Raw genomic sequence first — 17,805 nt, 5'->3', positions numbered from 1 at the left:
AGAGAGAGAGAGAGAGAGAGAGAGAAGAGAGAGAGAGAGAGAGAGAGAGAGAGAGAGAGAAACAAAGATAGAGAGAGAGAGAGATAGAGAGAGAGAGAGAGAGAGAGAGAGAGAGAGAGAGAGAGAGAGAGAGAGAGAGAGAGAGAGAGAGAGAGAGAGAGAGAGAGAGAGAGAGAGAGAGAGAGAGAGAGAGTCAGACAGAGAGGGGGGGGGGGGGGGGGGTGCAGGTGTCCTCCCCCGCCCAGCTGCCGTCTCAGTACCGCGGGCCGAGGATGGGACATTGTCCTGAGTGAGTGGGGACATTCCTGCCCAACCGCTGCTGGTTTCCATGGGGAGAGGGACATGAACCAACGGCCCTCGCGTCACCGCTACTTTTAGCCCTCTCTTTCTCTCTCTCTCTCTCTCTCTCTCTCTCTCTCTCTCTCTCTCTCTCTCTCTCTCTCTCTCTCTCTCTCTTACTCTCTCTCTCTCTCTCTCTCTCTCTCTCTCTCTCTCTCTCTCTCTCTCTCTCTCTCTCTCTCTCTCTCTCACTACCCCTCTCCCTCTCCCCCTCTCTCTGTATCACAGCCTCTCTCTGTCTTTCTCCCTCTCTCTCTCTTCTTGAATATCCAAAGGTCTATTTAAAGAGGCCCTCCTGCTCGGTTACAACAAAGGGGTCAGGCGAGGGGGGGGAGCATTTGTGAGAGAGACAATAAGGTAGGAGCAGAAAGAGAGAGAGAGCGAGAGAGAATAAGCAGTAGAGAGAGAGAGAGAGAGAGAGAGAGAGAGAGAGAGAGAGAGAGAGAGAGAGAGAGAGAGAGAGAGAGAGAGAGAGAGAGAGAGAGAGTTTGAGGGAGAAGTGGTGACTTCTACAAATCTTATCACTAAACTAAACCCCTCTTGGTGGACCATCCCATACCAGAACGTGTTTACCATCACAAACATGCTGCCTTTCCTATTGTAGACTTATTTATCTTATTAGTCTTAATCTCATTATTTTCTTCTAAACTTCAATGTGCTTTAGCAGTAAGGCATAATACAAACCTTTTTTAAATGAATGCATGCCAGCTAATTACATTATGTAAAAAGAAAATGCATACATTAAGGTGATATATCATTTCCTAGCATACATTTCCTTAAAAAAAAAATTCAATGCTGTGACAGCTTGTTAAATATTTAGCAGCAACATCTTTCTTCGAAATAATACATCTTTACAGAAATATATTGAAAGAAAAACATAACGATTTCAGGATTGGGGTGAAGTACAGCATATAGTGTTTATTAAAAGCCATTTCTCTTTGTTTTCACAACTTCAATATGAGGTCCATTTAACACAAGAACTGGCTCCATAACACATGGCTTGATAATCCTTTATGAATGGGAACATGCCAAAACAAGGCGCTGGCAGTCCGTCGTGACAAACCATACAACCAAGAGGATCTGAGTCAAATGAGAAAAAAGTTTCCAGGCACGGTTGAGTAATTCATTCGGGTAATATTGAACATCAATGTGGCGTAACATTGAAATCAACCAAATCAAAAGAACATTGCGGTAATTAGACAGTAATTCAAGAAATTACCACATCACCACACATGCTTAAATAGTCGTGTTGGGAAAAACGCAAAGCACATTATTTTAATAGTGTAATATGCAAACTATGGCTCGTTCAATTAGTGGACATGGCTTAACAAAGCATAAACGATGCTGGTCTTGTTATTTGGACTTAAGGCTCCACGGTGTTTGATTGGAGGAGCAGCTTCTCCTTACAGTCAGATCTATGCTCCAACAATCACTGCAAAACAGCATTTAAAGAGAATAAAATGTAACGATAGAGACTGTGAGCGTTAAATTAACGGTAGGCCTAATTATATGACCAGACGGCCGTAAAGATTCAATTTTTAACGGTCTAATTAGGCGACTGTCTGCCCATACATCATTTCATATCCCTGTGCAATTTTCTCCCAAGAAACGGTTCCATGTTCACGGATTCTGTGAACAGAAATAATTACATTTTATGAAGATACGGTGCGTGTGGTGATAGAAAAAAAAGAAGAATCAAACGATGGGTTATTTAATGTTGGCATTTAAAAAAAAACGTTAGCTGTTCCAGCCATTGGTCATTGACTCCCGGTTTTAGAGCTACTCGGTTCAGACCTGAGATGGGATGGATGAACATCTGTGCCCTTCAGGAGAACCTACTATGTCAACATTGGACTGCACCGAGGTTTTAGGCACTAGGCCTGCAAGTTAATCTATTTCCAATGCGTTAAGTGATCAGGGCTTTATATGTACATCAAGTCAATGCTTCTACTAGCAGTTCCGAATTACCTGCTAATGTTTTTTGCAAATGCTATTTATTTTATTCAAGATCGACTAGCATCCAATTAAGTCCTTTAAGACAATGACCATTAGAAAAATATGTTTGAGATCATATTAATCGAAAATGTTAATTGATAATTTTGTATGAATATGTTAAATTTGTTCCTTCTTGATATTGGATTCTTGCATTGAGAATAGTTAAGTGAAATTATCCCGATTATTGAGCCAACCGTATTTGCCTACCAGCACATTCCTTGTTATTACAGAATAGTGTTGTGTTTGGTACAACTATTACAAGCAATGCCACACAGTTGACTTCAGAATTCCAAACCCCTAAAATCTAAATAATAAAAAAAATAATTACCAGCCTGTTACTTACCTATGCCCGTCTAATTCATGTAGATGTCCCTGTAAAATCGATAACCAATAACAATGTTAACACGGCTACTAATGACCTCATTATATCAATGTGGTGAGCTTTTCGAACACGATCTCAAATGTGCACTGTGATAATATATATATATATATATATATGTGTGTGTGTGTGTGTGTACATTTCAGATTTTAGCTCTGCGAAGGCGTGTCTCCTATGGCTTACAAGACGTCCCGGCCCGGGACTCTCATCCTGACTGTAATTAATGTATGCATCAAAGAGGACTGAGATTGGCAGACTGCGTTTGAGGAGGATTAATATGGTGCTGGGGTGACGACATACAGTGCAAAGTGGGAGAGAGAGAGAGAAGAGAAGAGGGAGGGAGTGTGTGTGTGTGTGTGTGTGTGTGTGTGTGTGTGTGTGTGGGGGGGGGGAATAAAAGATGGAAGGAGCAGACGGCCCCAAAAATAAAGAACTTAATGGGAGCCTGATGAAGAGTAAAAAAAAAAGAAAAAGAGAGACGACAAGGTGGGGAGAGTTAATGAGAGAGAGGGTGAGAAAGGGAGAGGTAGAGAGAGAAATAAATAGAGAGACAGAGAGAGAGCGAGAGAATAAGCAGTAGAGAGAGAGAGAGAGAGAGAGAGAGAGAGAGAGAGACGTAGATAGAGAGAGAGAGAGGGGTGGAGGGGCGAATGACGGTAATTGTGTGTGTCGTGGCGGGGATCATTGGTGTGAGGCTGGCTGGTGGAGGTGGCGCAGGCCAGTGTCAGCCCCTTCCACACTCAGCAGTGATCTGAGCCGCTCTCAGGCCTCCTGGATTCCAATGCAATTAGGCTGCTCAAAGGCCCGTTTAAAGCTACCCCCTCTCCAGGCCCACCTCCCCCCCAGCCTCGATGGGTCCCCTCCATTGTGGAGCCGCCGTCCTTTCTGTACCCCCAATTGAGGCGGAGGATGAAGAGACCACCCCGTGAGATGGGAGAAAAAAATGAGGATTATGTCTTTCTCCTGCCTCCTCTGTCTTTAGATTTCTATTTCTGGCGTTCTGTGTATGTGTGTGTGTGTGTGTGTGTGTGTGTGTGTGTGTGTGTGTGTGTGTGTGTGTGTGTGTGTGTGTGTGTTGTGCTACCTCTGCATGTAGTAGGCCTACTGCACTGGGCCATTTCCTTCACAGAGGCTTCAGCTCGTCGTGTTAAAAAACAGTGTTGTGCTAAAAAAACGTGGCGCTAAGCTTTGAGCCGAGACGACTGCTTTCGAGAATAACAGCCTCTCGCCCTTAAGGAATAGCAATAATAAGTCAACACTTTAGTGAACTGCATTGCAAGGTCGGGTTATCACTTGGTAATCACTTGTTGTTCAACCTGCTTATTTGGGCCTTGTTTTATATCTCAACAAGTGTCAACACTGTATGGAGCTCTAGCGCATCCCCGTTGGCTCCGGCACTGCAGTCACAGTATGCGGCATTATAAAAAAAGAAAGGCTCTCTCCACACAACAGCCTCCTCTTGGCTCCGTTTCAGCCATTCCCATTCCCCCAGAAAGCATTTAAAGAAGATTATCAACCTAACGCTACACCTCTCCAGTAGGAGACGAAGAGGAAAAGGAGCGAAGGAGGAAAGGGGGTGGTGGGGGAGAGGGGAAAAGAGAGAGAACGAAGCCCTGGCACATTAGCACCTGTGATAGTGCTCAATGGCATCAACAGATTAACGAGGTAATCCACACAATGAGCTCTTTGAGTCATGGTTTGGCAGCCAGCGAGTCCGGGCATAATGCTTCCCTCGTACTGTCCCGGCACGAGGAAAGAAGCTGGCACAAGCCACTGCCTTTTAAAATTGTATTTATATCTTTATTTATTTGATTATTTATTTTCAGCGTTCATTAATTCATCCATTAATTCAGCCAAGCATCCTGAAAAGCTTTTTTTTTTATGAGTTTTAACAAAACACACAGACACACACACGTACACGCAAACACACACATACACAAACGCACACATTTCCGCCTAGCAAGTACGGGGCGCATGCAACGCCAGCTCCGGGTCCCATCGCTCATGTGCGGCTCGATTAGCCCCGTGTGCCTCGTTCGTCAGACGTAACGGCAGAGCAGATGGTGGGAGACCCGCGCGGGCTCTACGTTACCTTGCCGCGCCGGCACAGTTGCGGTAACGCTGGCCTAATTGATACATCAATATCGCCTTGTCAATATGCTTACCCGCGACTCAAAATGAACGAATACATGAGTAAAGATCGGCCATGGCTAACCAACCCTGCAAGGCACTTGACCAGAGAGCACAGGTACACTCAGGCTTATGTCGTTTATGGTATTGATTTATGGATGGACATGTAACAGGGTTATTATTTACAGTTTAGTCTTTTTCCAAAAGTGACTCTAAGGGGTTTGCTTTGTTCAATATTTGAATTACTTTTATTTCTGATATATGACTATACATACCTATTTATAAATACAGTGATATATAATTTTACATTTCCTTCCACAAAACACAGTTTGAGTGAAACGTGGTGAAAAGCGTCTTGATTTCTGACAAAACAAAGTCATTTTTATTTCCACGCTATATATATATATATATATATATATATATATATATATATATATATATATATAGTTTCACATTTCCTTTCGCAGTTTGAGTGATCAGTGCAGTGTTTGTCTGGAGCGTGAAGACATAGGAGGTGAGATTTGTCCCCATCGTTTCTCTCCACTCTGGCACATTTTTTAATTAATTAATGAAGAGGATGAGGGAGCTCACATGGCGGTGATCGGTAATTTGGCGTTATCCTGAAATTCAGCGGAGAACAGAGAGAAATTAGGCGGCTGGAAATTAATTTGTTGTTTGTCCAACTCAATGAGGAGTGACACAGCCCTCTAATGAATGGGTAATCCATTTTTTACTGCGCTGGAAGCGCCGAATTCACCCTTCACTGAAGTGGAAAAAGACAAACATATCTCCCTCTCACCTTTGTGACTTTGGAAGGCACACTGACGGTGGGGGGGAGACATTCAGGATCTTTAGAGGAATTGTCCCGAAACAATTTGTGGTAAGAGTGACTGCTGTGTGTTCTGTGTGTCTCAGTCAGTCGGTGTGGGTCGTACGCGTGTGGTTTTGTGTTGAGCTCCTCCTCGTGTGAGATAGTTCCAAGCATGTGAGTGTGAGGAAAAGATTCAGTTTAAAGCATCATTAAATAATCATTTAACCAACCAACGACAACAACAACAAAAGAATCACAGAGAAAACCTAAACACTGTGACTGCACGCAATGAAACTCCACACAGCGGATTCATAATCAATCGCCTCGGAGCGCTGCGCTAAACGTCTGCAGTTTTTCGCCATCGCTCCGACTAACAGTTTATTTTTCTAAAGCGTTAACTCTCCGACGCTCTCGGTCTAACAATCCCGCCTGTTCCGTTGGCCTCCTTATCCGGCTGCCACCGACCGAGTCGTTCCAGCGATGACATCCTCTCTCTCTCGGATGCATATCCGTTTCAAAATGTCCCAGATGTTGCTGTGAAGGGAGCCATAGCGTCGCTCAGGTGATGGAGCCCCCCTGGCCTTGACCCCAACCGGCCCCCTGGGGTCCCAGCAGGGTGGTGAGGGTTGTGACTCTTCACTGTGGGGGATATCACATGAAGATAGTGTGTTGTTAGCACCAGGAACATATTCCTACCAACTTCATACTTTTGATATAATATATACTTTGAGTCTTTTTATATATTCATGTTTCTGTACAAATTCATTATTGATATTTAAAATGATTTGCCATTAATGATGAATTGAAATCTCCAAAGTTGCACTTGTCATATCGGGCGAACACAAGGTTGGGAAATTCAGAATGTGGGTGAAAATAACCTGAAAGTGAAGTTGAGGGGGTAAAACAATGACCTTGGATTCAATATTTGGGCTGCTAATGTAAACCATTGAATGGCTTTCATTGTATTCTTGCTTGTGAAACATGATAGCTTGCTGGTGAAGGATAATCATTGTGAAGCCCGGGACACTGCTATGAAAAGCCTGGTAGTTTCAGAACTGAATTCTGCATCCGGTTCAGTGCGTACTCTCGAGGAAAGTACAGTGAGTGTTCATAAGGTGAGAAGAAAACTAAATCTTGACCGGGCCATTCACCAGCAGCATCTCAAACTTCTCTCCCTCATTCTGTCAACCTCTCTCCCTACAAAATAAGAGCCGTCCACCTAATTTTCAACAAAGACACGCAAGGAGAAGTCAGGGGGAAGCCCGAACATCCCTGGCGCATTAAGAGGCACCAGGAAGCTGTCTTCCATCTCACCTGGGAGGGGGTATCTGGAAGCGGGGACTAGTTATGCCCCCGCCCGCCCCCTCCTCCCACCACCCCCACCAGCAGCACTGTCTTCCACGGTGTTGTGAATCTCTGGGAGCTCAGCACGTGTCTGCACCGCGTCAGTGTCGTCTGCGTGTAAGTAGGTCAGGTCCAGGGATGGATGCGTGCTTTCTTTGGTACACTGAGGAACACACACACACACACACACGCACACACACACACACACACACACACACACACACACACACACACACACACACACACACACACACACACACACACACACACACACACACACATATGCGCACACAAACAGATAGACACATGCAAAAACACACACACACACACACAAACACAGGTACACACATATGCACACACACACACACACACACACATGCACACAGAAACACACACACACACAAACAAACACACGTACACACAGACACACATTTAGATACGCCCGTGTATCTAAACATACGCACATGTACACACAACCAGGTGGGCATGGAGACACACACATAAACATATTTATACACACACACACAGAAACACACACACACACACAAATTGTGTTGATAGCATGAATAGTAAGACAGCAATAGTAAGATTTAAAAATGCTCAAGCAGACTACGATGACGACCAGGCAACCTGCCAGGATGGTAATAGAGTCGTTTCGCTGGGACTACAAGGAGATAGAATGTGATGAAAACAATATTGAACCCGAATGTAAACAAATACAGACGGGATGCTGGAATGTCCTTCCAGACAGGATGAGTGGTGATTAGCAGGCATTCTCTGTAAATGTATTTGAAACTTAAATATCCACTCTTGAACATTATTATACAAAGTTTAAACTAAAGACAAAAAATGGCGAAGGAACCTTCGACTTTTCATTTAATAATGTTAATTATAACAGGGTTAATGAATAATACTGGAAACTACTCTAATTTCATTCAATCTGTCAAATTATTTACATATATTTGCATATCATGAACAGATATGGTTCAGTGTACATGTTACCTCACAAATTCCACCCATACATTCAGAGAACAAACAATCCAATAAAAGGAGGGCTGAAGAGTGAACAAACATAATTGCAGCTCTCGCAAACAATATGGTAGTCTAACTCAGTTCATTACAAGAAAAATCGGTGAACAACCCTGACCATGAAACGCTCAAGTCAACCTAGTCTTCGTTAATCAAACCACAGCAAGACAAAAGGGCTTGGACAAAAAGTCTCATTCTGATCTTTCTAATGATGTTCCGGCAGTGCTCAGTGCTGGAGTTCATTCCTTTTCCTCAGCTGAAGGTGTTCGGGAGGGCAGCGGGCACTGACCCCCCGACCCCCCGACCCTTCGACCCCCCCGACCCTCAAACTCTCCGACCCTGAGACCCTCCAACTCCGCTCAGAGCAACGAAGGCTCCTGGAGAAGACCGGGAGCACGGCTACAGTGGAGCATTGCTAATGCTGTATTTACAAGCAAGGGAGTGTGCCGGCAAAGGCAAGCACCGTGCACGGTACTTTCAATTATTTCTCACAGCGTTCATGAAAATAGCGGCGCAACGGGGAATGCAGCATGAACGACAAAAACTATAAAAAGAAACAGAGCAAGGCAAGGAGTCCCAAGATAAAACAAAATGGCATCACATACAGTGTCGATGGAGCAGCACTGGAAAAAAACACGACCACATGCCGATAAGGCAGATGAAAATAAAAATAGTAGTGTACAGCTGAGCCCAAGGTGACAGAATGGTGAGCAGGGTAGAAATGTACATTTATGAGCGGTGTAACTACCATTCAAATGTCTGATTAATGTTGAAAGCGACATCAAGATCTCCAGATTTTTAATCAGCTGAGCCAGAGGGCCGGGTATGTAAACCATTCATGTATCCTTCTCTGACACACATAGTACATTAGCATTAAAATACACCTGAACACGCACGCGCAACGGGCACGCACGTACGCACCAACTCACGCAAAAACACAGTGTGTGTGTCAGTTAATAATTTTAACAGAGATGACAAGAAGCTGTTCTTTTTGAAAGAAACAATTACAGAGAGAGCACAAGAGACTAAAGTGACAGACAGAGGCAGAGAGAGAGAGAGAGAGAGAGAGAGAGAGAGAGAGAGAGAGAGAGAGAGAGAGAGAGAGAGAGAGAGAGAGAGAGAGAGAGAGAGAGAGAGAGAGAGAGAGAGGGAGAGACAGAGAGAGAGACAGCTAGGGTTTGCAGATAGAGCTGTTGGTATCCCGTTTTCCTTCTCTCACTGCCTCCCTTGGAAAAACAAGAACCGCACACAAACACATACACACACACACACACACACACACACACACACACACACACACACACACACACACACACACACACACACACACACACACACACACACACACACACACACACACACACAAACACACACACCTTGTACCCCCCCCCCCCCCTCCTGTCTTAATGGATGAAACAGAGGACATTGTTTCTTTTTTTTGGAACCAATCGTCTCCACTAGTCAGCTCCGCATACCAATCCAATGCGACCCAAGGATATTATGAAGCTGCACTGTGACATGTGTGTGTGTGTGTGTGTGTGTGTGTGTGTGTGTGTGTGTGTGTGTGCCTGTGAGCGCACGTGCCCGTGCCTGAGGTATAGGTTGGAAGGTGTGTGCTATACCGCCTCTCTAGCCGAACATCGATTTATCCTTTTCCTTCAATTTATTTCCTCTCCTCACCTCCTCCGCTCAGATCTGCCTCATAGGGGAGGAGTTTGCGGGTAAAAATAAATATATTCCATCCTCCCTCCCCCCTCCCCCCTCCCCCCGGTGAATCCTCCACAGCCAGGCTCATCCGGATTGGCTGCTGTGTTTACACACAATGACACTGCGTCACTACCTGAGGCCCCCCAAACAAAAACAACAACAAAGAAACATTAAGGTGTTTAATGGCACAGCCAGCCGTCATGTGTTCAGCGGACTGCGGGGGGGGGGGGGGCAGGGGAGTCTGGGAAGGGGCAATTAGCTGAAGTGGATTATGTTTGATTAGGCTAGCATCTCTATGTCTTCGAAAGTAGAGATGCATCTGGGTATTTGTTAGAAATAAGAAAAAACATATCCGTAATAAACACATTACACGGGCAGACCATACAAACACATACAAACACGAATTGCAAACTGCAATTAGTGTGGAACCTCTGATTTTCGATTTCCAAGGGATTTCCAACAAAAAATTATTCTCAATGAAAAAGAGACATCTTCCTTCTGAACAAAAGCTTAAAGTGCAGTCGTTTGATCTTCTTTTATTGAAAATTGACCTTCCCGTTCGTTTAATACCGTAGCGGAATGGACAGACCTCTCTATATCAGCGACAGCCATCTTTGGTATTGTTGTAAATGCCTCAACAGCGCTCTGGTTCACCGTCATCTTATTGATCCCGCCTCCAATTAGATTAGAACTGTTGTGGTTGTACAGTCCATTTAGTACTGGCCAGAAATATTTTTGTAAGAAAGGGGAGCCAGAGCATATCTGCAGAGCAAATGAAACATGAGCTCTCGAGATTCTCCTTGTTCCCAGGCTTACAAACCCTATGCCAAGCTAAGTCTTCCCCACTGTGACTTTGTACAGAACAGTAGAATTGTCAATTGCTTCTCTGACAATATTGCATGTGTTTGAGATCAGCCTAGATCGGGGGAACAGATCAAGTGATTTAGTACGAGATGCTCTTGAAATGAATCCCAAAGAGAGTTATATTACAAAACCTGAGCCGTGATATGTCATCGCCCCTTCCCACTGCGATAAAGAATTCATCTGAGAAGGCACCCATGTTTAAAGTGTCCTTCATTGGTGTTTGTTGTTGATTCAGACTCAAGGCTGGACAGGATGCATGCAGGCCTACATGTGACCCACAGGTAAAACCACCACCCTCCCTGTGTCTCCCGTCCAGCTCTGCGTGCTGATCCCACTCTGGTGCCTGTATGTTTTTGACATTTCTCGAAGGGATTAGGCAGATACAAGGATTTGTATTGTAAGTCCCTGACGCTGAGCGACAGAAATGAAAAGTGCTGTGTGCGCACAAACATAGACCTTCACCTATCCTCACACAGAGACACGCGCAAAAACAGACAAAGCCACAGCCACACACCCAGAAAGGCCTGCACAAAAACACACACAGACACAACGTGCAGTCATGCCTGCACGTATAAACACGCAAGTGCACACACACACACAGACATGCATGCAAGCAAACAGAAAGACAGACACACACACACACACACACACACACACACACACACACACACACACACACACACACACACACACACACACACACACACACAGAAAGTGCAGGCAAGACACACTCTCTTACCTGCATTCACACACACACACACACACACACACACACACACACACACACACACACACACACACACACACGTTTACATATTTCTGGGATGGGACAGCCATGTCACAGTGAGTGACGTCTAGCACATTGTCACAACTGAAGATGATCAATGCAGATTTGTCCAGCGGGAAATTGAAATCCATAGGAAATTAGGCAGTGCCAGTGATTTATTGGAATAGTAAACCCCTGTGTGTGTGTGTGTGTGTGTGTGTGTGTGTGTGTGTGTGTGTGTGTGTGTGTGTGTGTGTGTGCGTGTGTGTGTGTGTGTGTGTGTTGTGACCAATACCTCAGGTCTAGGTGGGTCAGGGATGTCCTCAAAGCACACCCTCCTCTCTGTCTCCAGCTGGTAGGCCCATTGGATGACATCAAGAACCGTAGAGGGGCCCCTGGCATGCAGCTCAGCCTGGGGAACCAGGTGGTGGGTCCCCAGGGATACTACGGTCCCTAGAGGGGCCCCTAGGGGGTAGAGAAACAAAACATGAACACACACACACATACACACACACACACACACACACACACCAACTACAAAAACAACAACCACAACCACACAGATACATATATATATCTCCAACTAACTACAAAGAAGACACACTGGGCAGATGGGTGCTTAATAACCGGCAATGGCACTAGGAAGGGACAAGCGTGTTTAGTTGAAGACAGGTCCCCACTCGTTGCAGCTCCATGGGGCAGGCAATAGAGAGAGAATAAGTTCAAGCCATTGTCCCTCTTGTTGTTTGTCGCGTATTTGTGTGAGTGTTTTTTCCCCCAGGTAGGCTGCATCCACTGTGGCGTGTTTTTTTGTTCCTTTTTGTCCAGTCCTTATAATAGTTTTTGTTTTCCTGGCGAGGGGAGGAGAAGACAACGGGGGAGAGCGGTGTCTAATGGGGAGGCTGTGGTGGTGAATAGACGCATTCATCTGGAGACGCTGGCGCTGAAACGCTTCCCACAATGCCCGGCACCAGGCGCCTCTGATCACCAACCGCTCGCCACGCAAGCACACACACACACACACACACACACACACACACACACACACACACACACACACACACACACACACACACACACACACACACACACACACGACAGACAGACAGAGAGACTCTCTTTCTCACGCACACACACACATACTCACATACCCCCCTTACACACCCACATACACACACATACAAATGCTCAAACAAACACACACACATGTGCACATTCAAATAGACATTTTGAAATGCTCACGTGAACACACACACACACACACACACACACACACACACACTCACACACACACACACACACACACACACACACACACACACACACACACACACACACACACACACACACAGACACACACACACACACACACACACACACACACACACACACACACACACACACACACACACACACAGCACAACAACAGTGAGACAGTGAGGGCCTGCATTCATATCCATACGTAAACACAAGAAGTGAACAGCAGCTAGAGCTACAGTAGATGCACATATGCTTAGAAGCGTGCCCCGGCCAAAATCTTTAATCACCACTTTACAGATGCCAAGAACCAAAGGAGGGTAGGGGAGGGGAGGGGAGGGGAGGAGAGGGGTGGAGAGGGGAGAAGAGGACAGGGGAGGAGAGAAGAGGGGAGAGAGGGGAGGAGAAGGGAGAGAGGGGAGGGGAGGGGAAGGGAGGGGAAGAGAGGAGAAGAATGGAGAGGGGAGGAGAGGAGAAAGGAGGGGAGGGGAGGAGAGGAGAGGAGATGGGTGGAGAGGGGTGCAGGCGATAGGATGGTGAAATGGATGTTTCCTACCATTTGATTTGGGCCACAACGCCCAGGAGGCAGATCAGATAAGCAGGCCAGTACCCAGCCTCACACTCAAGCTGAACAAGCATGCACGTTATCACACACGCACACAGACACACAGACACACACAGAAAGACACATGTGCACACACACACACACACACACACACACACACACACACACACACACACACACACACACACACACACACACACACACACACACACACACACACACAGGGGCATGGGGAAACACATGCGCAGGAACACACTCACACCCATGCACGCACGCACAGGCGCACACAAACACACACACACAAACTAGCTGAGCTGGCTCACACTTGATCAGAACGGATTAAGAACCACACCATTTATTGAACAAATCTGCAAAGCCTGCACACACTTACCATGTAGACTTGCAAAATAAATAATAATAAGATATGACATTTTCCCTCGCTTAACGCAGCCTAATCCAAAGCCCACGGAATCAACTTTAACAAGCGAATGGCCCACCGCGTAGCAGCACACCTCAAAACCCACATGAAAACAACATGCTGTGACGCACACTGTATTTACCCTGTTCCCCGCCGCCTCCCCCCTGATTCTATATATATATACGCATATAAATATTTATTTTGCTGCACTTCAACACACACATTACGGGCGGCGCTGTCCGTGCGCAGAGACAGCGCCGCCCGGCCCACCTGTCAGTGTGGCGGCGGCCGCTGCTAGGGGGGAAGCATCGGGGAACAACAACTCAATTAAACACACCATCCCTGTTCAATTACCGACACATAATCACAGCAATCTACCTCCGCTTGCTGTAAACCACCAAACAAACAACACACACACACACACACACACACACACACACACACACACACACACACACACACACACACACACACACACAAACACATGCTGAGACCACACTGAAACCCCACACATGCTCTGAAATCACACACACTGAAACCACACGAACATACACACTGATAAACAGAATCTGCAACCACACACACCAGACCCACCCTCTGAAATCCTACACATACTGAAACCAAGCTGAAAACACACACACACACGCACACGCACACGCACGCACGCACACACACACACACACACACACACACACACACACACACACACACACACACACACACACACACACACACACACACACACACACACACACACACACACACCCTGGAATCAAACACAAGCTGCAGCCATGCACACATAGAAAGGAAGGAATTGGAAGCAATAATGCAAACTTCTACTGAAAGGCGATTGCACCAAGACAAAACAGGCTGTTTGAGTTTCTCCGATCCTGCAGGAGGGGCTGAATGATCCGACACCGCATAAGGAAGGGCTGAGCACAGCGAGATCACATGGGAAATCGTGTAAGTACAAAATAAAACAATTAAAATGCGTTTATAATCAGGATGGTCTCTGGATAGGGACAGGTTCAGGGTTCGATCCCCAATGTCCACGGTCTATCTAGGCATCCCTGAGCATGGTACTGCTCATTAAAGTTTGCTTTGGATAAAAGCATCTGATCAATTTATAACTAGTCATAAGAATTAATATTAAAATTTGTTGCATTGCACACAAAAAAATTGATGTTCATCTTTCCATTTATTACATTTTTTAAAGGCCATTGATAGATTGATTCCATCTATCTCTCTATCCATCTATCTAGTTGATATCTATAATAATAAAAAAATAGTTATATTGCAGAAGGGAGGTGGAGAGTTTGAACGTTTGTGACCCCCTCACAGATGTTCTGGGCCCTGCAACACATAAAGAGTTGTGGCCTGTGAGAGATGACCCCCACCATGGGAGCACTGCAATCAATGACCGATCATTGCAATCATAAAGCAAGCTTTACAACACAACAAGAGCCGTCATCTGCTATCGCCCAAACACTTGAGCTAGATTACGCCAGGGGACGAGAGCCCTCGTTGAAGATTATATGGGTCTGAATCCCAAGCCTCCTATAATATGTGCATTCACGGCTACACACTGTCTCAGATGTGCCCACTTAAAGTAGGAGATGTCACTCAAACTGAGAAAAGGAAATGTTACCTTTAATGGGATGAGTCCGCTAATTACAACAAAGACAGAATCCTTTCACATTAAATCATAATTTCAGGACATAAATTTTAACGTTTGATTTGACAAAGTAATAATGGAGTATATACATGTCTAAATAAGAGAAAATGAGAATTGAGACTCATATTCTTCTTTGAAACTGGCGAAAGCCGTTGATTCAGGTCCAAATTTGTCTTGACACAATTTGAGGGTTTCAGTCGAGGGATTAATTTGTTGGCGGATACATGGTAATATAACATGTTTGCACCTTGGATTTTGGAGAATATGTACATTTGATGTAAAACTTTATGATCTGTGGTCTTTCTACCCCCTGATGTCATTGCGGTAGTAGGAACTGGATGGACACTCAATCACACCCAGAGAAAAAAGCTCTTTTAACCTTTGTCACCAAGGGTTAAAAGTACCTAGTTTGTGTGTGTGTGTGTGTGTGAGTGAGAGAGTGTGTGTGTGTGTGTGTCTGTGCTCAGCTGGTGTTCATGCGGTTTCCGTGTGGGCATTCGTGTGCAGTTGTTGCCTGGAGTGAGTGACTGCGGACAAACAGATGGACTACCAGCTTGAACCTGGGATATATCCCAAACTAGAGAGAGAGGGAGAGAGAGAGAGAGAGAGAGAGAGAGAGAGAGAGAGAGAGAGAGAGAGAGAGAGCCGCTGACAGACACTGACAAGGGAAGTGACTCTGAGAGGAGAGAGAGGTTAGAGAAGCCTCTCTCTCGCTGGACATGCTTCTCCACTCCTCCAGCCGCGAGTCCCAGTCCTCCTGCCGGAGCAGCCCCGGTCGGCGGTCCCTCCGACAGGGCTAATGAGAACAGATCGCGGGGACTTAGAGGAGTGAGCACCAAGGAGCTGACCCATGGAGCCGGGGTCTGGCTGCTGGCTGCCGGGGAGAGTCGGGGGGTAGGGGGCGATGGGTTCAGACTGTAATTGCACATCACAGTCCCTCAGGTCAAGAGGCTGAGCAGCTGCCTCCTCTACAGGTCCAGGGGCCTTCAGGCGGACATGGCAGTTAGCATTAAGTGATGTGGAGGAGGTTCTGGTGGTGGTGGCGGCGGTGACAGAGAGGATTGGATGCATGACTGAGAGGGGCAGTAAAAGAGAGAGCTATGGAGAGACAGAGCTAGCGAGAGAGAGGAGCGCTTGAGAGAGAGAGGGAGAGAGAGAGAGAGAGAGCGGGGTAAATGGTGTGGTGTGATTTCAAGTTTGTGTGCTGCTGCTAGGTGTAGAAATTGCTGAACCCGTGACAGGAGAAATGGTCTGGATAAACAGGCAGACACGTCAGTAGCACACACACACACACACACACACATACACACACACACACACGCTCACACTAACTGACACGCATGTGCTGCGCACACGCACGCCCATAACACGCATGCACACACACACACCATTTGGTGGTTGGGTTCCGTAGAGGACCAGCGTAACACTGAGCAGGACACCCGCAGCCTCGTCCACCTTCTGATCCCTCACACAGCCGGCTGCGCTCCCTCGGTGGTCAGTCACCTACACACACACACACACACACACACACACGCACACGCACACACGCACACGCACACGCACACACACGCACACACACGCACACGCACGCACACGCACACACACACACACACACACACTCATACTCACACACACACACACGCGCACACACACACACACACACTCATACTCACACACACACACACACACACACACACACACACACACACGCACACACACACACACACACACACTCATACTCACACACTCACGCATGAACACACACACACACACACAAGCATGCACGTACACACACACACACACACACACACACACAAACACACACACACAGCAAGGTAGATGGATGAGACGTGTGCAACAGAAGAACAGAGTAAAATCTGGTCCGCCACACCACCCCTGATTATTCTCAAGTCAGGAGCTAAACAGCTTTTATATGGGAGAGGTTTTATAAGTGTGTTGTGTGTGTGTGTGTGCGTGTGTGTGTGTATGTGCGTGTCTGTGCTTGCGTGTGTGAGTGTGTGTGAGTGAGAGGAGAGCAGAGGCCAGGGCAGGCCAGCCATGCATGGCCGCCCCAAGCTGAGCGTTGCATCGATTTGTTGTTGGTAAACAAACAGCTGGACCCTACAGGTGGATCGATAAGACGCTCGCCTGCCTCGCGGCGTCCCAGCATGCCCCCCCCCCCCTCCATCCCCCCTCCTCCTCCAACCACCATACACCCCCCCCCCCCCTTGGAGGAGCATGATGCTCTGTAAGAAAACATGGCCGCATGTCTCTCTCGTCGGTTTCAACCGAGTCATGCTCCAAAGGGCTGACCGCGTGAACACAAAACAGTCGTGTTGTTTGGATTTTCCAGTGTAAAATGTGTTCTTCTGATAGGTCTTCATCTCCGTTACAGCTTCCCCCTGAAGTCTGACAGGCGATCTTTGATGCGTCGTGGTGCTTCTGCTCTACTGAGCAGTGTTTGAGGACGGACGTAGCGTTTCAAATAAATAAAAACAGACTTTTTTACCAAGCTTACAACATTTC

At 46.4% G+C, this 17,805-nt stretch overlaps 1 long non-coding RNA gene across 1 annotated transcript; it reads right to left on the bottom strand.

The window, feature by feature from the left end:
* Window positions 1–1,183: 1,183 nt before the first annotated feature.
* On the bottom strand, window positions 1,184–17,470 carry LOC132467492 (uncharacterized). Its single transcript, XR_009528023.1, has 3 exons — window positions 16,668–17,470; window positions 11,660–11,829; window positions 1,184–7,448 (listed from the first exon to the last, which is right to left on the bottom strand). It is a non-coding gene; the product is annotated as an uncharacterized LOC132467492 (long non-coding RNA).
* Between the last annotated feature and the right edge of the window lie 335 nt (window positions 17,471–17,805).

The sequence above is a fragment of the Gadus macrocephalus genome, chromosome 11, assembly GCF_031168955.1.
Source record: "Gadus macrocephalus chromosome 11, ASM3116895v1".
NCBI classification, from domain to species: domain Eukaryota; kingdom Metazoa; phylum Chordata; class Actinopteri; order Gadiformes; family Gadidae; genus Gadus; species Gadus macrocephalus.
Note: the sequence above shows the minus strand (reverse complement) of the source record. Positions and strands in the feature narration are given on the sequence as shown.